Source organism: Spermophilus citellus, assembly GCF_964194105.1.
Source record: "Spermophilus citellus genome assembly, chromosome: 4".
Lineage (NCBI taxonomy): Eukaryota > Metazoa > Chordata > Mammalia > Rodentia > Sciuridae > Spermophilus > Spermophilus citellus.
Window position 1 is genome coordinate 94315606 of NC_138185.1, and position 23068 is coordinate 94338673.

Genomic DNA, 23068 nt, shown 5'->3' on the forward strand with positions numbered 1-23068 from the left:
AAAAAAAATCCAGACACTACACTGCATGTAGATTTAAATTAAGTATAGTCTTCCTTCCGTTAACAGTTTATTCAGTGTGAATCACAGAAGATCCATAAGGGTCATCACTTAAGAAACTCTCCTTAGAATCACAATCAAAATTGAAAGCCTGGTTGAGAAGCATGGAAATGCCAGCTCTTGATACAATGAGGAGACTCAAACTCTGGCACCACTCTGGCTCTTAACTAAACTCCTCAGTAACCTCAGGGCAAGTAGTACCTCCCTCTGATCAGAGAGAAGTCCTTACTGCTGAGGACACTGGGTCTCAGGAGTGGATTTGGAGGACAGGTATACAATAGGGTGTGATTTCTTACAAGGTTCTTTTTCCAATTTGCTTGCAGGTTCTTTCCCTTCATTAACATCTGTTTGAAGCATTGACTCAGCGGCTAACCTACAGGCATTAAAGCATCCACTCTGAATTCAAATGTAGTTAAGAAAAAAAATAGAGAAAAACAAACCCGTAATATATTGAGCCTCTAAGGAGGAATGATGCTATTTTTTTTTAATAAGAAAAAAAATTAGTTGACTCCAGTACCATTAAAATACTAAATGACTCTTGAAAGGAATTATTCTTATCAATACTTAATTTTTAAATGTCTAGTAAATATGTTAAGGTTGATAAAAAAGGCCTGTTAAGGCCTAGATTAAAGAATTAAATCTGATGAGATATCTATCATGATAAGTACACATAACACAAAAATTGAAATGCTGGAGCAGTATTTTAAAGATAACATGACACACAAAGGCCCATGCACAAGATGAAAACACCATGGGATCCTGGCTGCACAGATGTCTGTCTCAGACAATGAAAACACACTCAAACTGAGTTTCAACTAGGAGAATAGTTAAAGAAAAATATAAACAGTGGGGAGATAATAAAATAGGCCTGTGAACACTTTAAAGAACAGCATCAATTAAATTTATAAAGCATGCAACAGTGAAGTTTCCAATAAAAGCCACTTTTGTTATAAAATCATCTTTAGATTGTGTATCTAAGTTAAGCATGCAAGACACAAGGTTGGAAATGTCTGCAGTGAGCAGATGGACTCACACACATGCAAAAAAAAAAATCAAGTGTTTTGTGGTATTTTATTTGTTTTTGTTTAACTAGCAAGGCAAATAGTTTCCAATATGCAATTTGAGTCAAACAATTTAATTAAATACATTGAAGCAATATTTTTTTTCAAGCACAAAAGGGCAGAAGAAGAAATGAAGGCAACATAGCTGGCAAGATATGCACTGATCGGTTCTGGAAATCCACCTCTGGAAGACCATACAGGCCACACCCACACCCACACCGTGAGCCACGCAAACCCGCACTGGCCATATGCACACTCCCACAGTGAGCAACACACACACATGCACGGCCTGCGGAACTCGCCTCAGAACAGTTAGCGCTATGGGTACTGTCAGGTAGCATCCAATTGTCATTTCCTCAAGAATATCAAGCTCTTATTTTATGTGACTTACAATGTTGTAAGTCACATAAAATAAGAGCTTGATATTAACTCAAGGAAGGAAATAATTAATTAGTCTTCCTTACAATAACAACAGCAGCTAGAGTTTTATCATTGTTGAGTACATTTAGTAGCACTGAAAATTTAAAGAAAAATCAGATAAAACATACAAGGAAGTTCTTTTACATACGATGGACTGTTTTACTTTTTTGATCAAATGCACACAGAAAATGCCTGACTCTGTTCCCTTCTTTCTAAGAACAAAGTAGCCCTAGTAGCACCTTAAAAACCTCACTTCATTGGAGACAACCCAAGATGGCTACTTTCACAGAAACAAGTTTGAATTTTACATGTCTAAAAGTATTTATTTTTAATATACCTGCCATTGCATTACACAACCTTCATCTTGATTTCCCCTCCATTTCCCTCACTTACTTCTGTTTACCCTACCTAGATCCTGCTGTGCATGCCCAGAACTCCAGCTGCAGCCAGTTATATCCTCTTCCCTCTGTTCACTTGCTCTTACCTTCTCACTTCTATTCCTTTTAAAGGACAAGGCCCTTCAGCTGGTCCTTCAGATACACATATCTGACACTTTCTCTTTTAAGTCACAAATTCAATTATGCAGAAATTGGAGGCTTTGATGTTTTAGAAAAAACAGAAACAAATTACCTTGGATATTTAAAAATGTCAAAATAATTAAAAGTAATGTCTGAAGGACTGGTATAAACATCATCAAAATCCATAGAAAACTTCACCTACATTTTCTTAACTAAACTGTCTTCAGACTACTGGAAAACCTTTGAGAAGGTAAGTTGATTGTTCCTTCATGGCTACTCCTTTACCAGGAGAAAAGTAATAGCACATTTATTCAAACCAACAAGAGATGTGTGGCTTTCTAATGACTCCCTTCTTCAGGAGTCCTTTCCCCTTGCAATCATTTTTGTCTTTCTCAAAGTTTTAGAGAAGTTGAAGGCGGGCAGATGAAACTGGGGGATTAGACTGCATGCAATATTGAGAAGACAGATAAAGAGACAAAGAGCATAGCTCATGCATCGAGAAGGGAGAGAAAGGGAGGGCTGCTGGCTGCCTTGAAAAGAGGACACTGACCTGAGAGAGCCGGGCGTGTTCTCACTTCTTTCACTTAAGGCTTGAGCAAGCTTCACACATTTCTTCTCCTTCTTTGGCTGCACATCCACGGGCAGATTTTTGTGAGGAGAAAGAGGGGCAGTGGGAGTGCTTGCAGACACTGACTTTTCTAACTGCAAGTCACCTTCTGAAGGATTAGGACAGGACTGTGTCTCCTTGTGAGGTGGGAATCTAGAAGTTCCTTCCCCGGCAGCACCGCTGGCACATTCGTCTTCAGCAGGGGTCACATCCAGAGGTAGCACCTCCCGCCTCTTTTTGAGTATAGGAACTTCTATTTTCTCTGAGAATGAAAACCATTAGAAAAATCCAGTCAATGAACAAAAGACAGACCAAGGGAGAGCAGTTATACATAAAGTCTTTTCCTTTTTTCTATTCTTTCAAAATCCACTCATCACCTCACTGAAATCTATTTCTTTTTCTTTCTTTTTCATAGACTGCATTAATTAAAGCTTTTATAGGTTATTTTGACCATAAATTTTTCCTTGGGAACTCAATACAGGAATTCTAGGAATGAATAAAATGTTTTCTTGTGGTATTTTGATAAAAAATTCTAAGGGGAGATGGTTCCTAAGGGAGACCTTGGTGCCATGGAGATAAAGATGCAGTGGCAAACAGGGAGTTTAGGATCAAGTCTGGCACTTAGCAGCTGGATGACCTTAGGAAAGTATTTAATCATCCTACATTTTAAGGTTTCTAAATCTGCAAAATGCGGATTAAAAATACTTACTTTGCTTTGTCTGTTACAAGGATTAAATGAAAAGAACACGTCAAACTCTAAATATTGGATATCCCTTGCTGCTCCTTTGAAACCCAGATCATCTGGATTTACTAACCATCCTCCTGTCCCTTTGCTGTCTTCAGTTCAGCACACTACCCCTGAAATTCCTAATGGGTAATTTTTACTCACAGGAGCTTACTAGGATCAGGGAAGAGAAAAAGGACAAAAGAAAGAAAAGTCTTTTAAAACAATATAAAAAACTTCTCATTGTTTACATTTCCCCCACTATTGACCACAATGAACAGAGTTCAGCCTGTCAACAGGGTGGGGGCAGAAACCCGTTGAGAATCCTTAACCTAAAACATGTTGACAATGCCTTTTGGGGAGGGGAGGGAGTTAGGACCATCACATTCATGGACTTCTTTACATTTGGCCTTTTATTTTAAAATTTATACATAGTAAAGTTCATTTTTTGTAGTATACAAGAGGCAGAGGGTGTATTTGGCTATTTTTTCTCGGTGATGTGACTTGCTCTAATAACTGTCCAAACATTTTTCCTTAAAGGCTAGAACTGTAAGAGAAGAGGTCGGGTAGAAATCTCCAGTGATAAATCCCCTACAGGACGACCAAGCTAAATAACTATATGCCACAAAAATACATTCACAAGAACTCAGAAAACCAGAACAGGTAAGTTAGACTGTGAAGCCCACAAGGGGAAAGGCTCCCTGTTACTGCAACCCCTTGTTCCCAAGTTTTCATGGTACCACCTGCAGAAAGCCCCCAGAACTCAGTGTGTACACTGAAAAAAGTAAGCAAGAAATAGATATTTGACTTCCTCACCATCAGAGTCCCTCTGTGGGAGTCTCACTGCATGGGCTCACAGCAAGCACTGAGAATACTCCGTGGGATGCTCCTGAGACCAGCTAGAAGGAAGGAGAAGTAGGGCTCGAACTAGCACACAGAACTTGGCACTGGCCCTCCATCCCTGCCAGAGGAGACATGCTAGCAGACAGAATGTTTAGAAATGTTTACTGCTGGAGGCGGGGTTCATAGATCCTCTGGACTCAAGAGCCTGACTGGCTCTCCCACATGCCTTGAGTGTACTCCATGAATCTCCCATGGGTCCATCCAGGTTGGAAACTGCACCAGCAGCAGAGTTGTCAAAAAACCTACAACTAACCTGAGCTCAGGGTGCCCTCTAATGCTGAAATGGAATACCATAGGCAGTCTGCTAAAAATGTCTAAACAAGCCTACTGGAGTAGAATAGTCACAAACAAGTCCAGACCAGGGGAAAAAAAAAAGGAAGAGATACCTAATTCATCAATGCAGAGACAAAGATGTATGTTACAAGTACTAAGAAGAGCCAAGGAAAGATGTCCTTATCAAATGGACAAAACATATTGCCAAAGATAAACCCAAAAGACATTCATATGCATGATTTGGCAGACAAAGAATTTAAAATATCTGGTTTAAAAAAAAACCTCAAGAAACTTCAAGAAAACAGAGGACTAATTAAGAAAATTTTATAAGGAGACATTTAACAGATTGAAATAATTTTTAAAAATCAAATTCTGGAGCTGATAAATAAATGAAATAAAAAAGCCACTGGTGGGCATTAATAGCAGAACTGATCAAGAAGAGGAAAGAATTGGTGAGCTTGATAACAGGCTATTTGAAAACAGAGGAGAAAAAAGAATGAGAAGGAATGAAGAAAATTCATGAGATCTCTGGGACACCATTAAAACAGCAAATCTATGTCATTGGTGTCCAAGAGGATCTAGAGAATGACAAAAGGTTAGAATTAAGTTTATTCAAAAATAGAAAAGTTTCCAAATCTAAGATACAAACACCCAATTACAGGATAATCAAAGTTTGCCAATCAGATGCAACCCAAATAACTCTCAAAGGTCAAAGACAAAGAGGACTATGAAAGCAGCAAGAGGAAAGAAAGAAGCAAGTGACACAGAAGGGAATTCCAATATGACTGGTGGACTTCTCAGCAAAAACCCAAAGGACATAAGGGAATAAGATGATATCCAAACTGCTGAAGGAAAAACATCTGCCAACCAAGAATAATGTACCCACCAAAGCTTCTTCAGAAGTAAAGGGAAGACAGACCTTCCCAGACAAAACCTGAATGCACTCATGGCAACAGACCTATCTTACAAGAAAGGCTGAAGGGAGTTCTTCAAATGCAAAAGAGAAAAAAAAAAAGATGAGAATGTCTAATATGAAAACATCTGAAGGTATAAAAACCCACAGGTAAAAGTGAGCATTCAGATAAATCCAAAATAACATGGGAACTAGGGGATGTAAACCATTTATATCCTTAGTAAGAAGCCTAAAGGACAAAACTAATACAAATACAGTAATCTGCTAAGGGATATGTAATATAAAAAGATGTAAATTTTAACATCAAAAACTCAAAATATGGGAGAGAAATGGAGTTGAAGAGTAGAAGGCTTTTTTCTTTTTTGCTTTTGAAATTAAGTTGTTGCCGCTCAAAATAACCTGTTGTAATTATAAGATGTTCTGTGAAAGCCTCATGGTAATCACAGAGCAAAAACCTTAAATAGATACACTGAAAATAAAAACCATGGGATCAAAACATGCTGATAGGAAAAAAAAATCACTTAACAAAGGAAGACAGGAAGATAAGAACAAAGATGTACAAAACAACCAGAAAACAAGTAATTACATGACAGTACCCAAATCTGACTCTGCTGCCTACAAGACACTCACTTGTAAGGAATATAGACAGAGAGTGAACAAATGGAAAAAGATATTCCATTCAAATGGAAACCAAAAGAGAGTAGGAGTGGTTATACTTAAATAAAATATGCTTCAAGTCAAAAACTGAGGAGACAAGGCCATTACAAAACAACAACAAAAAAAGAGTATACAACAATTGTAAATATATGTCTAAATACATAAAGCAAGCATTATTAAATGTAGATCGATAGGCAGCAATTTTTTTGCAGTGATAAGGTACTTTAACAGCCCACTTCTAGCAATGGAAGAGCATCTAGCCAGAAACCCAGCAGAGAAACATCAGATTTAAACTGTACTCTAGACCAAATGGAGCTAACAGAAGTTACAGACCTTTCCATGCACCAGCTGCAGCACATTCCTCTCAACTGCACATGAAATGTTCTCAAGGGTATCATGTCAGGCCACAAAAGAGAATATCAGAAACTGTACAAAGATGTAAAAATTAAACATACTTAGAAGCAACCAATAAGTCAATGAGGAAATTTAAAAGATAAATTTAAATATTTCTTTTCACAAGTAAAAATGAAAATATACCAAAACTTTATGCTTTCAGCAAAAGCAGTTCTAAGAAGCAATAGCAATAAACTCCTACTTCAAAAAAAGAAGGAAGAGAACAGCTTAGTGGTGGAGTGCTTGCCTAGCACGTGAGATGCACTGGGTTCAATCCTCAGCCCTGCATATAAACAAAATAAAGGTTCAAAAACAATTTAAATTTTTTTTTTTAAAAGAAGGAAGATCTCAATGTCTCATCTCAATAAACTAGAAAAAAATAAGAAAAAAAAATAAGACCAAAATTAGTAGAAGGAAGAAATGGTAAGGATCAGAGCACAAATAACCAAAATAGAGGAAAAAAAGAAAATAAAAGATAAATGAAGAATTGGTTTTTGAAAAGATAAACAAAATGAATAAATCTTTAGCCAGACAAAAAACAACAACAACAACAACAACAATAAAACTCAAATAAATTTTAAAAAATCAGAGGTGAAAAAAGAAACATAAAATGACCCCACAGAAACAAAGAATTTTAAGAACTAGTAAATACAAACAAATTGGAAAACCTGAAAAAAAAATTTCTGGAGAGCAGAAGGCAAGAGCATATCAAAATAATTAAATACCACGATCAGATGGAATTCACCCTAGGATCTAAGAATGGCTTAAAACACAAATCAACAAGCTGATATATCACATTTCAGACAAAAGGGCAAACACCATATGATCATTTCAATAGAAAAAAAATTGACAAAACTTAACATCCTTTTTTGATAAAAACTCTGAATAAATTAGGCATAGAAGGAACACATCTCAGTATATTAAAGGCCATAGATGATAAACCCACAGACATCATACTCAACAGGGTCAAAATCAAAGTGTTTCCTTTAGGATCTGGAATAAGACAAGGATGCCACCAGCATTCACTGTTATGACTCAACACAGAACTTGAAGTCCTAGCCAGAGAAATTAGATAAAAGGAAGAAATAATAGGCAGCCGAATTGTAAAGGAAACCGTCCCTGTTTTCAGATAATACAATCTTTTACAGAAAATTCTGAATACTCTACTTAAAAACTATTAGAACTAATAAATACAGTAGGGATATAAGATACTAAAGCCAATATATAAAAGTCAGTAGTGTTTCCATTCAACAATAGCAAATTATCTGAAAAAGAAATAAGGAAAGTAATCCCATTTATAAAAGCTATGGTTTTAAAAAAAAAGTGAAATAAAATACCTAGGAAATAATTTAATCAAGGAGATTAATGAGCTCTACAGTGAAAACCATAAAACACTGGTGAAAACTGAAAAGACAGAAAAACATGGCAAAATATCTCATATTCATGAACTAGAAGAATTAATATTGTTAAAATATTCTGCTGAGGGCCATTGCCAAGTAGGAATGACGCATCAAAATTTCCTTGCTAGCGTACCCCATGTTAAATGGATTTCGCTGTTGACATTGCATGTAAGGTGACCTTGCTCAAGGACCAAGGCGGATCTGGGTTTAGAGCTGATCCGGTTTGAGGAAGTATCCCGGTCCTTGGGTTTAGGGCATTCCGGGTTTAAGACAATAGGGGTTTTAGGGAAGTTGGAGGTTGAAGATTATTGCTGTCAGGATTAGGGTGTTCCTGCTGCTTGTTCCCGTTGAGTTCTCATGAGATTCAAATGGGATATTGGAAAAAAGCCTTGTGGAGTAGGTGAATTGGGCGGAGGAGAACTGGGATTGCCCCAGAACGTGTGTAGAGGCCGGTGTGAGTTCGGGAATAAAGAATTGCTGTTTGAATCGACAAAGCTGTGAGTGGCTTGTGATCTTGTGCCCAGCCAAGACTGCGGCAATATTCATTCTACCCAAAGCAATCTACAAATTTAATGCAATCCTCATCAAAATTCCATAATTTTCTTTACAGAAAAAGAAAAAAATAATCCTAACCTGTCTTAAACAATAAAATTTCAAATAGTCAAAGAGCAGAAAGAACAAAACTAGAACAATCCTAGTACCTGACTTCAAAATATACTACAGTGCTAAACTGACCAAAATAGCATGGTACGGGCACAAAAACAGTGAAAAGAGCAATGGCGCTCAGAACACATACTGGGGAAAGGACAGTCCTTTAATAAATGGAGCTGAGAAAACTGGATCTCCACATGTAGAACCATGAATATTCATTGTTTCTTCATTGAGAACATTCTCAACTTCTACAAAATCAACCTTTTTAAAATTTCACAGATGAATAGGATCGTGTAGTGTTTGTCTTTTTGTGCCAGACTTCTCTCTTATCATATACAAAAATCAACTAAAAACTATAAAATTACTTGAAGAAAACATAGGGAAATGCTACATGACCTCGGTCTGGGCAAAGGTTTTTTAGACAATCCCTCAAAAGCAGGAGAAACAAAAGCAAAAATAAGCAAACTGGATAATATCAAACTAAAAAATTTCTATAGCAAAGAAAACAATCAACAAAGTGAAGAAAAACTACAGAATAGAAGAAATTGCTTGCAAATTATACAGCTGACAAAGCATTACTATGTAGTATCTATAAGGAACTAAAAGAACTCAATAGCAAAAACCCTTCATATAATCTGATTTTAAAAATGGGCAAAAGACCTGAACAGACATTTTTCTAAATAATACAGAGGTTTATGAAAAAATTCTCAACACCACTAAATCACTAAACATCAGGAAAAATGCAAATTAAACCACAATGAGAAACTATTTCACCCAAGTTAGAATAACTATTATCCAAAAGAAAAAAAAGAAATTCTGGTGAGGATATGGAGAAAGGAGAACTCTCATATACTGTGAGTGGGTCTATAAATTAGTAGTCATTATGGAAAATAGTATGGAAGTTTCTCAAAAATTAAAAATAGAATTAACATGTGACCCAGCAATCCCAATACTAGGTAGGTGTGTGTGTGTGTGTGTGTGTGTGTGTGTGTGTGTGTGTGTGTGTTTCCTGATATCTGAACTCCCATAAATGGAGAAAGAAAATGTGATATGTATAAGTAATGGAATACTATGCATTCATAAAAAAGGTATGAAATCCTGTCATTTGTGACAACTTGAATGAACTAAGGATCTTGTGTTAAATGAAATAAGTCAGGCACAAAAAAGGCAAACACTACACGTTCCTATTCATCTGTGGAATCCAAACCAGGTTGATTTTGTAGAAGTTGAGTGTTCTCAATGAAGAATGAATATTTAAGGTGATCACATGCTAATTACCTTCATTTAATCATTACACAATGTATATATAAATAGAAACATAATAAATGTCCAATTATTATGTGTCAATAAAAAATATAGAATTCCCAATATTTAGTTGGAACATGGTCCCTGAGAATCAAGATTGAATTTTCTCAATCTTGCCTTGCTGTGACAGCAAAGCCACATAAATCAACTCTGCTCAATGGGATGGTGGCAGACAAACACAAAAGGAGTCTGAATCCTGCAATGCCTCCTCAGACTTTCATCGGCAGAAGAATAATCACAAGCACTTAAACCTAAACTGTGTTTAGATCTTCTATAAATAATCTGAATTAGCATAACTTCCAACATTAGCTGCTTATTTAACTTTTCAGTATGACAATATGCTACGATTTTAAGTGGATAAGCCTCAAGTGTCAGTATGATAAAGCCTAGACATCCAAAAAAGCCACATATCACATTCATGCATACCTAGTTCCCTTTGAATTTTTCAGCTGTAAATTTCCCTTATTAACTACAGATTGATAACCACAAAATTGGTTTGTAATGAGATTTGCTAAAAGCTATAGTTTGAAAAAAATGTTGATACACTTTCTGAGCTACTTAGGACTTAAAAGATAAAAACATAGGAAACTTGCATACCTTCAGGTTCATAATTCAGCTTTAATTCATCTAGCTTAGCTCTCAGTTTCATATTTTCACTTTCTGCAAGCTGCAAGGCATCTTTCATTTGCAAAAAGTTTTCACTCGATATCCAGGGCCCGCTGGCTCTCAAACAATGCTTTCCTCCGCTGTATGGACAATTCACTTTTGCTGCTTTCATTTTCTTTGCTACAGTAACAGAAAAGAAGAACCAAGGAATGTTAATATATAATTTTGTGAATAACTTAGTGGGATGAATCTTTAATTTAATTTTATATTTGAACACTTGGTTAAAAATATATTTCTTTGGGATTTCTAGTAACAAAGAAACAACAAATAATTAAAGTTTAACAATAGCATCCCCCACTGCCAAAATTCATGCATTATTCCAAGGTGATTCATGCATAAATTCCCTTTAAGTTATGAGATACTTATTCTTGAAAAATTAGGATTATTAGAATATTTTCTACATGAAAGTCCTTTTTACTTACCAATCTAAAAAGCTAAACACAAATTATTTACTGAAAGTATTCTTCAGTAATTAGTAATTATTAAATCTTGCATAAAACTCATGTATTACACAGACATGTTATTGACTTTCTTTTCTGTGGAAATTTCTTTTGGCAATTTGAACTTAAAAATTTGTTATTATATGAATACCATCTATTAAAATAAATAAAAAGTCTTTATCTTCCATCTGCCAACCCAGACACCTACTTTAAGTTCTCAAGCTTTAGCTGAAGTAAATCTGTATAATAGGTGTTATCTTCCAGAGCACCAGAGTTGCCTGAAGGTTTTGAATCCATACTTTCATATAAATTCTAAAGAAAGCAAAAATTCTTATTACTTACATAACAAATTAGGTTACTGTATGCTTATTAATAGTGGCAGCAGCCACATGTTAATCTCTCATCCTTTGACAAATACTCTTCAAAGATCCACCCACTTACCTGAGTGCAGTAGGTACAAGAACCACCAGTCCTTCTTCAGGTAAGAAAAGTGGCTCAAGGTACTACCGGCAAGTAAATCAAGAGCTAGATTGTGAATCCAGATCTAACTCACACTCGTATCTCTGACTCCAACTATACCTGTCTTTCAGATTTCACTCTCCTGGCTTTTAGAATGAGAGAAGCAAATGCTTTTGGGGTTGAATTCTGGTATGACAAAGCTATACAATGGAAAAATATGAAAAAGAGAGGAGATTCCTGAGGTTATTTTTGGTATCCACGCTTTAAATATTCTGATTCACTCTTTGAATATTTTCTTTACTGGAAAAAAAAAGCAGATGTTTAAAAACTTGCAAAGAATTTCAGAGACTGCACATTTAAAAATCCTCCTAATTTAAGGTCACAATTTTCAAAGTATAGCACAAAGCCCCAGGGATAGACTACATATACCTGCCAAGTGACACACTGCAAATTTAGCTAAAATTATAATACTTTTAATAGTTTTTAGAAGAAACAGAGATAAAGTCATATAAACAAATTTTTCTTCAAAAATGTCAAAATAAAGAAAGAGAAACTGTTCCAGATTAAGGAAGACTGAAGAGACTTCATGGTAAAACATGCAACCTTGGATTAGGCCCTAGAATTGAAAACACTAGATTTTTTTTTTCTTTTAAAATTTGCTTAGGGTATGTTTTCATCAGCTTTTTTTTTTTCTTGTCTCTGTGACCAAAAGATCTAACAAGAACAATGTAAGGAGAAGTTTACTTGGGGTTCATGGTTTCAGGTCTCAATCCACAGATGGCCAACTCTATTGCTCTGGGCCCAAGGTGAGGTAGAATATCACAGTGAAAGGGTGTGGGGGAGGAAAGTAGCTTAGAAAATGGTAATCAGGAAGCAGAGAGAGAGAGAGAGCTCTCTGCTCACCAGGGACAAAATTCCAGTCACTCCTCTAGTCACACTCTACCTGCCTAAAGTTACTACTCAGTTAATCCATAAGTGGATCAATCCACGGATCAGGTTAAAGCTCTCATAATCCAAACATTTCTCCTCTAAAAATTCTTGCACTAACACAAGAGCTTTTGAAGGACATCTCATATCTAAACCATAACAGGGTATCAATGATAACTGGCAAAATGTAAAAAGTAGCTTGGTTAATAGCATAGTTCAATGCATATCAATGTTAATTTGTAATTTTGACCATTTGCTTATATCTCCAATAACATCATGGTGCTTAGGGGTAAAAGGACATCTGGTTTGGAACTCACTCTCAAAGTTTAAGAAAAAACATATAAAAACAGAAAAAGTTATAAATCAAGCGTACAAATAAGAAATAGGGAGCTCTGAGTCAAAGGCATGTAGGAGTACTTTCACTTTCCTGGAAGATTGCACTAATTGCAAAATAAAATAAATTTATTAGAATTTATTAAAGACATCCATAAATTCCAGTGGATATACAATGTTGAATTGACAAAGCTCTAAAAATAATGGAACAGATAGCACTAAAAAATAATTACTGATGACATTCAGGCAAGAAATCTCACGGACATAACACTGAGCAGAAGACAGAATCAAGGGTATATATATTACATGATTCAATTTATATGAAGTTCAACAGAATGTTCACATGATGTTGACACAAAGTTAGGAGGTGGGAGCACTTCATTTAAATGGGGCTTTTCTGGAGTGCTAGGACTATTTTATGTAATCTGATAGTAATTGTAAGAATATACATATACAGATATAAATATGTGTGTGTGTGTGTGTATATATATATAAACATATATATGTTAAAACTCACTGAGTTGTACACTAAAGATATAGGTACTTACAAACAATAACCTGATAATAACAACACAAATAGAATAGATTGGTTTGTCTTTGCTTTAGTAAAAGAAGCATGGTCAATAATACTGAAAAGCAGAGACAAGAAAAAAATAATTTAAAGATTGGCTCAATATGTACTGAAACTGAAAGTCAATTATACGATGAGAAACCTATTTAAACGGAAAATTTAAGATATTCAAATAAAAATCCAGCCACATCTTTTCAAGATATTATACATACCTTAAATTTCTCCAGATTTCTAATTTCACCTAAAAGATGTTTTATTTCACCGTTCTTCTGCTCTAACATGGAAAACAACCGTTCCTGCTGCTCAAATTCAGTTTGAGATCCTTTCATCTGTAGCAATGTAGCAATCTGTAACTAGAATCCCCCCACCACAACAAAATTGAGATATTCTGATAAGCATATTTCTGGAACAATTTGTATTTTGTACTAATACTATTTAGAACTTGTTTTGAAAACTAATTAGTTATTTCTAGTCTAATAATTGGAAAATATACATCAATTAGTTTTGTTGTAGACATAACTTTGGAGTACTTCTACTTTTTAATGATATCTGAAGTCTTTAATATAGTTTTACCTAGTTTGTGATACAAAATTGAACAGCATGACTGTGGTCCAGAGGGTGTCATTTAACTGGTAAGTAAGCCTGGACAAATGTGGCCTGCTATTCACCACCAAAATTCTCCATTAGCTTTACTTAAGTAGGGGAAATTGTTAAGCAGCTCAGTCACAAACATGATATTCACAATGATAAGAATGGGAAGTACCATATGAGTATTTTTCTATACTTTAACCCCAAGACAGTTCTGAGAGGCAAGTTCTATCACCTCTACTTTGTAAATGAGGTATGCCTTTTAGATGCTCTCAGAATATATGTCCCAGGTAACCACAACTAGCAAATGACAACTATGCTTCAATCCAGTCCATCTAATTCCAAGTTCAATCAGTGACCTTTCCCATTTCTCTGGTAAAACTGACATCTTGAAAAAAAAAAATCTAAACTTTCTTCCAAACACCACCTTAGGAACATCAGGCAGAACAGACCATACATTGGAATTCTAAGGACTGCTATAATCTTGGAATCTTTCTAATTGCCATAAGGTTTTCTGTTACTTCTTATTTGTGTGCAGCAACAACCAACAAAACCCTTAAAATTAAAGGGGTTAATTACATGCTTTGAGGAGCTGCAAGAAAAGGGAACCCTAAATAGTTCAAATTTCCATCTAAAATAAGCCTTCATGAGAAGTGAGAAATGGCAAAAGCTAGTCTCATTTGATGCGGGAACCCAGAAAGACTCAGAATAAGTGAGAAACAAACACTTTTAAATTCCTTTTCCCTATTCTATAAAGATTTAAACCTCCCTGGCAAGGTTAGAGAATGATCATTAAAATAAACAATTAGTAGTTGTTAAACACACTAATGTTTTTTCCAAGATTAACTTTTTGAAAACATAAAAGTATCTTATGATCTACCTGGAATTTCTAATTTTTAAAAAAATCATGCAGTTCTAGAAAAAAATATAAAAGTATACCCCTTGAAGGAAAAGATGGATTTTGTGATATATTTATCTATATAATGCTAATATAAAGTAGATTTAACAAACATTTAAGAGCGGTAATTCCACACCTTCATTCTTTGCATCTGTTCTCTATTAAATGCATTTTGCTTCTTTAGTGACTGATACTTGACTTTCATACCGATAAGCTGGCGTTCCATTGCCGCCCTTCGATCTTCTACCTGGAAAACATTGATATGTTTAATTGTTCTTGTACTAAATGAAATAATAGTTTACCCAATTCAATTATTAGAATACTTGTAAGTACCTCTGCAAACAAAGAGTTGCCCTTACTATTGGGATCCAAGGCTTGCTGGAGGGCCTGGCCCAATTGACCTGCAGATCTTGATTTGCTACACGAGCTTTCTAAATTCAAAAGAAAACAATTTAGCTAATAGAGATTAAATTAGCATGAAAACAATTTAAAAACTGGAAACAATACAACTGTAATCATAATACCTCTAAGGCATTATAGTATGAAACTGCTTCTTTCTCCCGCTCTTCTTTTTCTTCTTTAAGTCGATCTACCTGGCGCATTAAGTTAGTACTAAGACGTTCTAGTTGTTCCTGTCTGTACTGTAGTTCATTCACTTCTTCCTTGAGAGCATTCTATTCAACAGAAATCGAAAGACAAAATTCTCTTGAAAATGCTTTCATTTAGCAGCTGCTCAGCTAACTTATCTGTAGTGGTTCACATTCAAATTAAAACTACAAAAACCTGTCAAAGTTGTCAGATACCTATTAAAATTTTAAAAATTACTTAATTTTTCAGCAGGGAACCAAACAAAAGGCTCTAGAGACTGCTCTTTCTGACTGTGAATTCAGGGCTTTAATTTTTAATGACTCATAGTCTGAAATGAAATCTATGTTCACACAAATTTCAACTTCCACTGTACTAACATTTTATATTATGATACAAACTAGGATCAGAAAATGTCTACGTCCTTTCACAGCTTTCATTAATGTAAAGGTACTGTCTGCCTTATTTAATCAGGTCACCTAATACTATTTTTTAAAATAAAGTAATTCACCTAAACTACATAAAACATTTTTTGGATAGTTAGATCAAAGTAGGTCAAAAAAACATTTCTTCCTCCACACTAGCTCATTAGAATTATTATAAAAACACATAAAATGTATGCAAAAGAAAAATTTAAAAATCTAAGAAAACACATGCCATAAAAATTACCTTCACACTTTCCATTTCAGTCAGCTCGACCTGAAGAGCCAGCATCTCTGAAGACATGCTTTCGTGGACTCGCTCAGACATCATCTGTATTTCCTCCGATTTATGAGACAGGAGTTCCTTCTGGTGGTCTACTTTGTGCTTTAGCTGCTTTTCATTAAGCCTAGCTTCATCTAACTCTCCTTTCAGTTTTTCTATCTAAAGTATAAAAAAAAATCACAATTTTATAAATCAAAAGGTATTTTCTTTCTGTAAAATATCACTGAATGATCCAAACTTGTACAAGAGACTAGTAGAGCTTCCAAGGACACTCCAATAGTGACCCACCTTGTTTTATAAACAGTCCATTCTAGCCATCCAAGTGGTTTGGATGCATTAAAGCTACCAGAAGCACTGTGTAGCTGTGTAAATGATGCTGTGACCAGCCATGCAGAAGCAGAAGCCTGATTGGAAGGCTACCACAACAGTCTAGGGGAGAGGGGATGGTGGGGACTAGAGCCACAGTAGCCTACATCAAGGTTCTGTTGGCCAAATCCCCACAACAGGCTGATGAATTGAACATGAGAAGTAAGAGAAAGATACTGGGGGGAAAAAAAGCCAAACCTTTGGCAAAAGTGATTTAAGAACATCAGTAAGACTGAAAATTTTGTATTGATATACTCTTTGCTCTACCACCTAAGCCATCTCTACAGTTGGTCCTTAATTCAGGCCCAAAAAAAATATCCCCTATACTGCTACATTTGTTTATGTAATGAAAGCTACATGAAAAAAAAAAACCCACCAGGAGAAATGAAAATGCATCATTACCAGTCGTTACTGTCTAAAACCAGATTAGTTCCAGACAAGCTAGACTATTTGTCAGTAATGTGCAGGATGACTATGTATTTCACAAAAGCATTATTTGTTTGTTTTACCGTCTATTAGGAAAAAATAAACCAACTCAAATATGTGATTTCATTACTAAAAATAGAAAAACACTTAGAGCTAAATCAATAAAGAATTAAGGCAGCAGTATAGCTTGTACTGACATGGAAAAAAATCTTAGAAGATGTTACATAAAAAAAAAATCTAAAAATTGAAAGAGACTTCTGAGAAGACAATAAAAAGTCAAGCAAGTTTTGAAAGGGTTTTGAAAGTGTAAGGGTAAAATTTCTAAGCTGATTCTAAGCTGCAAAAGTCTGAGTTAAAGTGTAAAAGACTAGGGCATTGTAAAGCTTCTAGATTGCAAGGTCTGGGCTAAAAGGTAAAAGCCTATTGTTACAATTCCTCTGCTATCCCCGGAACCTGTAAGTTGTTAGGACAATGCAGGAGCTGCTCAGTAAATATCTCCATTGATTCCCTGGTTGTTTAATAGCTAAGGGCTCCAGGTAGCATGGCACGTAGGCATCCAGGCCCCAGAACCAATCAGTTTGAATGTGTACCCCACTTAGCAGTGACCAATCACCCCTGCCCAAACTGTTCCCGCCAATGAATGGACTAATCATGTATCAGAATTGTTGTTCAATTTCCCCGCGCCTCATGATGATTTGTTCTGATGTATGTAAAGCCCCCCACCCTCTCCAAAAAGTGTACTTAAGCTCTGCTTGACCTCTGCTCTGGGCTCTAGGCTGCTCTCCCTTCTTGAGTGAGCTCAGAGTCCCAGCGCGCTGGAACGGATCCCCCTAATAAAATCCCCCTTGCAATTGCATGAAGTTTGTCTCGTGTGGTCTCTCCTTCTCCGACGCTTCGCCGGACCCTTACAAAAGAAAGGGTTTGTAAAAGTCTGGATTCCACACGAAGAAGAGCCATGGTGAAGTTCTGGATTCCTAAGTAGCAATCTGAAGGCTGGATGGGTGGGGGTGCTAGAAAAGAATGGGCATTCATGAACAGCTGTTGTCTATTTCGTGTTTATGTATGAAGTGGAGCTAGTATGTAATGTGTCAGATTATGTACACACTCAGTGACACAGAATTTGGTGTGAGGAAGACTTGCTTCAATTCACAACTGACAATTTCTAGCTCTCACCTTGTCCAATTTGCTTGATCTACCTAAACACTGGTTTTCTCATCAGTAATATGGAGATAACAATAGGATTTCCCTTAAAAATATATTTTGAGAACTGGATCATGTTTTTCCTCAAAAAATAAATTATAAGGTATCAATACTAATATATAGTAATTTATAAGGAACTACTGATTTGTTCTACAGAATTACAAAGCACACCACTAGCTGCAGTAAAGGCTAAGGGACCACTCTTTCTGAAAGGAGACTGCTTGACTATGACCAAGGATGCCTCAGTAGTTACTAAATAAATGGATCATAAAAAAATTGCTGCTATCAAAATTGGAAAATTGTATGTAATTAGAAGGCTATATTGATACAAGTCTCACTTTTATAAGTCATTTTATAAGTTTTTGTTTCTCAGTGTTTCTACTCTCAACATTAAAATGACAGAAAACTGATCTATGCTATTTTCACAGTGGTACTTGAGAAAAATCTTTATCACCTTACATTAACAGATGGTTGCATCAACATGGGGTATTTTTGCTCTGAAAACATACATATATTCAAACCTTGTTTTTTAGTTCATTCACTTCCTGTCCATGGCTTCTGCTTAGCTGCTCTTCTAATTGTTCTAGCTGCATTTTTTGTTGTTGCTTAATAGCTTCACATTCACAGCTCAAACTTTCTAACATGCGACTCTTGAGCTCAACTTCTCTCTGAAGAGTATATTTTTCTTGTTCATAATTCTGAAAATAGATTCAATTACAATTCAATTACATAAAAAATCACTTAAAGCTATTACATATAATCAGTTCTCACCTTCAACTGGCTTATTCCTGTTTCATACATTTGCTGCTTTCTGAGGTACAACCACATGTTAAATCTGGAATAACTTTGTAGCTCATCAGTTTTAGTGAATCCCTAAGGTATATTCTGAAAGTACAGTAATGTCAAACACTCAGGCTGAAGTTAGTACAGGCATCAACTCTAGAAAAGATGCAAGGTTACCACTTTCCAATCTGGGGCTCTGATGCCCTAGTAACCCGCAATGCAAAACGTAACTGGGGAGGCATTCTCTGGATTCCAAAATCTGAATAAAACTTTGTATGATGAGTACCATCAGGCTACGTTAAAATGTCCCTGATTTTGGCTGCATTATCAACTGTCGCAGCAGCATGTCTTATCTCATGCTGACCCAAAACTAGGCATTTGTTTGACGATTAGGAAAATAAGCTACTTATTATTTCGTACAGTTTGATAGCACAACCTTCAAATCTGGAGTCCATCTGAGAGAGAACATGAAAAAGTAAAGGGACTTTTGGTAACAAAAGACCAGAAACAAGGTCTTAGGCATTCAACCTTCCATCTATTCCACACATACTTACTAAGAACCCAGCAAATATGCCAGGTAACAGAGAAACTCAGATAAATATAAAAAATGATGCCTGACTTCAAGGAGGATCAATGTCTAAAGGAACAATAAACACACAATTCAGCAATTACATTAAGTCACAGTAACTGGTAAGTGCTAGCTCAGAATACACTTCCTGAAGGAAGTAATGTCTATATTGGTTTTTAAAGTATTAGGACACATGCTTGCATACTACGTTCTGATGCAGAGAACATCATAAAGTGAATAACTGTTTAACTAGTCAGATCATTCAGGTGTCTGAGCTCCACACACAATCAGATATCATTTGCATTTTATATGCAGGGGATATTCCAAGACCCTGGGTGGATAGCTGAAACCACAAGTTGAACCAAACTCCATATATACATATGTACACACATCTTGATGAGTTTTAATTTTAAATTAGGCAAGTTAGAGATTGGTAACATAACTAATAACAACTATAATAATATGCTGTAATAAAAGTATGTGAATATGATCTCTCTCAAAATATCTCATTGTACTATGCCTAGGTGAGGAGAGGAAGTGAGGTGGAGCAGGTGGGATAAAGTAGGATGGCACCGGATTTCCTCACATTATTCAGAATGGCATGCAATTTAAAATTTATTATTTACTTATGGCACTTTCTATGTAATATTTTTAGACTACAGTTGTCCAGAGGTAAGAAAAGTGAAACTAGAAATAAGGAGGGGGCCTACTGTATGGTAAAGTCCATGATAGAGATATGGTAATTGCTTCACTACCCTGTAGAAGGCATTGACAGAGAAGTATTAGTTCAAACTCCTTCATGAAGCTTTAAAGTATAAGATAAAATGAAACTAGAAAAAGGACCTAAAACAAGTAACATTATTTCTCCAAAAGCACTTCCACTTTTGATAAGTTATTTCTCCAAATAATTATATATATCATGGTTTTATTTTCTATTAGATTTTTAATTCTTTGCTTTGCTTTATAATTAGGTATTGAGCTTGTGGTCAAGAACAGTACCACATGGAAAAACAAGAGCTGTCATTAGTAACTTTTACCTGCTATATTTATAATTTTCAATTTTAGTTTATACCACTGAGGATTTACTAAATTAAACTGATTTATTCATTTTTTCAATAAATATTTGTGTGCAAAGCACTAGAGAATATAGCAGTGAAAAAGACAAAATTCTTAAGGACCTTGCAATCCTGGAGATAATTAGTACTGCAAAGAATTAAGAGTGAGTGATGCTACCAGGTGCAGTGGTGCACACCTGTAATCCTGGTGGCTCAGGAGGGAGGCAGGAGGATCACAAGTTCAAAGCCAGCCTCAGCAAAGGCAAGGTGCCAAGCAACTCAGTGAGACCCTGTCTCTAAATAAAATACAAAACAGGGTTAGGGGTGTGGCTTAAGTGCCCCTGAGTGCAATCCCTGGTAACTATACTCCCTGAACTCCCCCCACAAAAGAGTGAGTGATGCCGACTTTAGTTAGGGCTGGTCTCTATGAGTGACATTTAACTGAAATCTGAAGATTGAGGATTCAATCTATGAAGAGCGGGTGAGGAACAACTAAGCAGGAGGAAAGAGCTCATATAAACCCATAAGGCAAGTCTAGGATAGCCTGAACAAGGAAAAGCAGTTTCCTATGTTTGCAAAAGTCCAGCAGAAGTCAAATCACATAGGGATATATAAACCCTCAGACTGTCTTTTGTAAATACAATTGAAAGCCTTATGCAGATTGAGAAAGGAGATGACATGATCTCTTGTGCTTTTCCATGAGAAAGAATGATTCTATGTTGAGAAAGAATGATCTGAATGGCAATGATAGAGCAGGCAATCTGGTTAGAAGGCTGGGAGAAAGAAGACAGTGGCCTAGATAGATGTTTTATAAATCATGTCCCTAAGAATTTGTGGACTAAATGTGAGACTTCTAGATTTTTGGGTCAAGCAACTGAATGTCATTCAATTTACTAAATAAATAAGCTAAAGACAGAGAATGTTTGATTAATAGACAGGGAATTAAATATTCTGTTTATATCAAGATTGAGATACTCTTAAGTGGGCAATTGAATACATTAATTAAGAGTTCAAGGGAGGACTATTGCTCCTCCCTTGAACTCTTAATTGTTAATTAAACAGTTTAGGTTGCTTAACTACTATGGGGGCATTTAGATGATATTCAAAGCTCCAAAATAAGTGAGGTCACCTATGTAGAGTGTGGACAAACAAAACTTAGTGATAAATATGGTAGGTAAATTGTGGTAGAAAGAGTAAACATAATTGAAACTCAGAACACACTGCTTTGGAAAGAATATCAGGAATTCATTAACTTATTCACCTTTAATGAAAATGGCACAGATAAGAAATTAGATCTTCAGAAAATAAAATAATTATTGCTAGACAAAATAAACCTTCAATAGCTAAGCACACCCTCATAAACAGAGGAATCCACAGTCTTACCTCAGTCATGGTCATCATTTCATCACGACATTTATCTAATTGATTTTGCAATTCACTTTGGCTCTCCAATAGTTGTAAACCATACTGTGCAGCTTTTAGTCGCTCTTTTTCAACCTCTTTCAGCTTGCTTCGAAGAGCTGCAATATCTGCCTCCATGTTCTTTTCCTGTTTTTAGACTATTATAAATAGAAGAAATATAATTTTTTGAGCTTAAACAAAAAAAAACCCTACAATAAAACCAATAATAAAGGAACTATGTATCCCCAGTGCTACTATCATATAAAAACATAATATTAAGATTTTACTCCTGACTTGTAAGGAGTCAAATTTGCATTCTTGTTCTAAGAGCAAAAATTGTTCTGATAATTTTTTTACTTGAGTTGAGACCAAACCAAAAAGAACAGAAAAAAAAATACACTCAATTGTGTTCCTAAGAAACTCAACATTAGGAAACTATTCAATTGTTATATGTTAAATGTTCGTAATTACTAAGGTAGAATTAGTCTCATAATTGTGTTACTGTCTAAATAATCAAAGTAAAAAGAGAGCAATGACAGAAACCAAGAAACTTTATGGTATGCATGCATGACTGCTACTTAAGAGTATAAAAAGACAGTTTTAAATCAGACTCACAAGATAAAGTAAAGAATATCCTGTCTTATTTTTTATAGTAGTACTACTTTGCTGAATGTATTTGTTTCATTGGAATCAGATTCACAGTATTTTTCTAATTACTCTTAACAGAGTATGTAAAATAGAAACTATGTTCAGAGCAATTTCCAGGCTAAGCCTTACAACTTTATACATAGGATAACTGTACTTTAACTTAACCTCATTTATTGTCCCTTCCTCTTTGGCCCTAGTCCCTTTAAGCCAAACTGAAACTGGACTTTGCTTTTATAGAGCATCAGATGATTCCCTATGTCTTAAGTTTATAGAATCATGCATTTAACAAACATTTACTGAATGCCCCATTAGCTAGGCTTCATTCTGGGCACTTCAGATCATTATGGCGTAAAACTGGCAAAGTTACTCATTCATTAAACTTACATTCCAAGAGGGGAAAATAATAAGTAACAGCGTAATAATTAAATACATTAGAAAATAGAATTGGAAGAAAAAAAAGCTCAAAAGAGATAGGTGGTGTAAATAGGAGGCAAAAGATGGGAAATAGGTATGCATCATTGTGTGGAAGAATGTTCCAGGCAGATGGGAAACCCTAATATGGAAAAA

At 35.5% G+C, this 23068-nt stretch overlaps 1 pseudogene across 1 annotated transcript; it reads right to left on the reverse strand.

Annotated features, from left to right (window-relative positions):
- Window positions 1–282: 282 nt before the first annotated feature.
- Window positions 283–21991, reverse strand: LOC308647849 (protein Spindly-like; annotated as a pseudogene). Its single transcript has 11 exons — window positions 21836–21991; window positions 18568–18744; window positions 16019–16213; window positions 15289–15438; window positions 15098–15195; window positions 14901–15011; window positions 13491–13631; window positions 11197–11300; window positions 10480–10668; window positions 2607–2925; window positions 283–430 (listed from the first exon to the last, which is right to left on the reverse strand). The product of its transcript is annotated as a protein Spindly-like (transcript).
- Between the last annotated feature and the right edge of the window lie 1077 nt (window positions 21992–23068).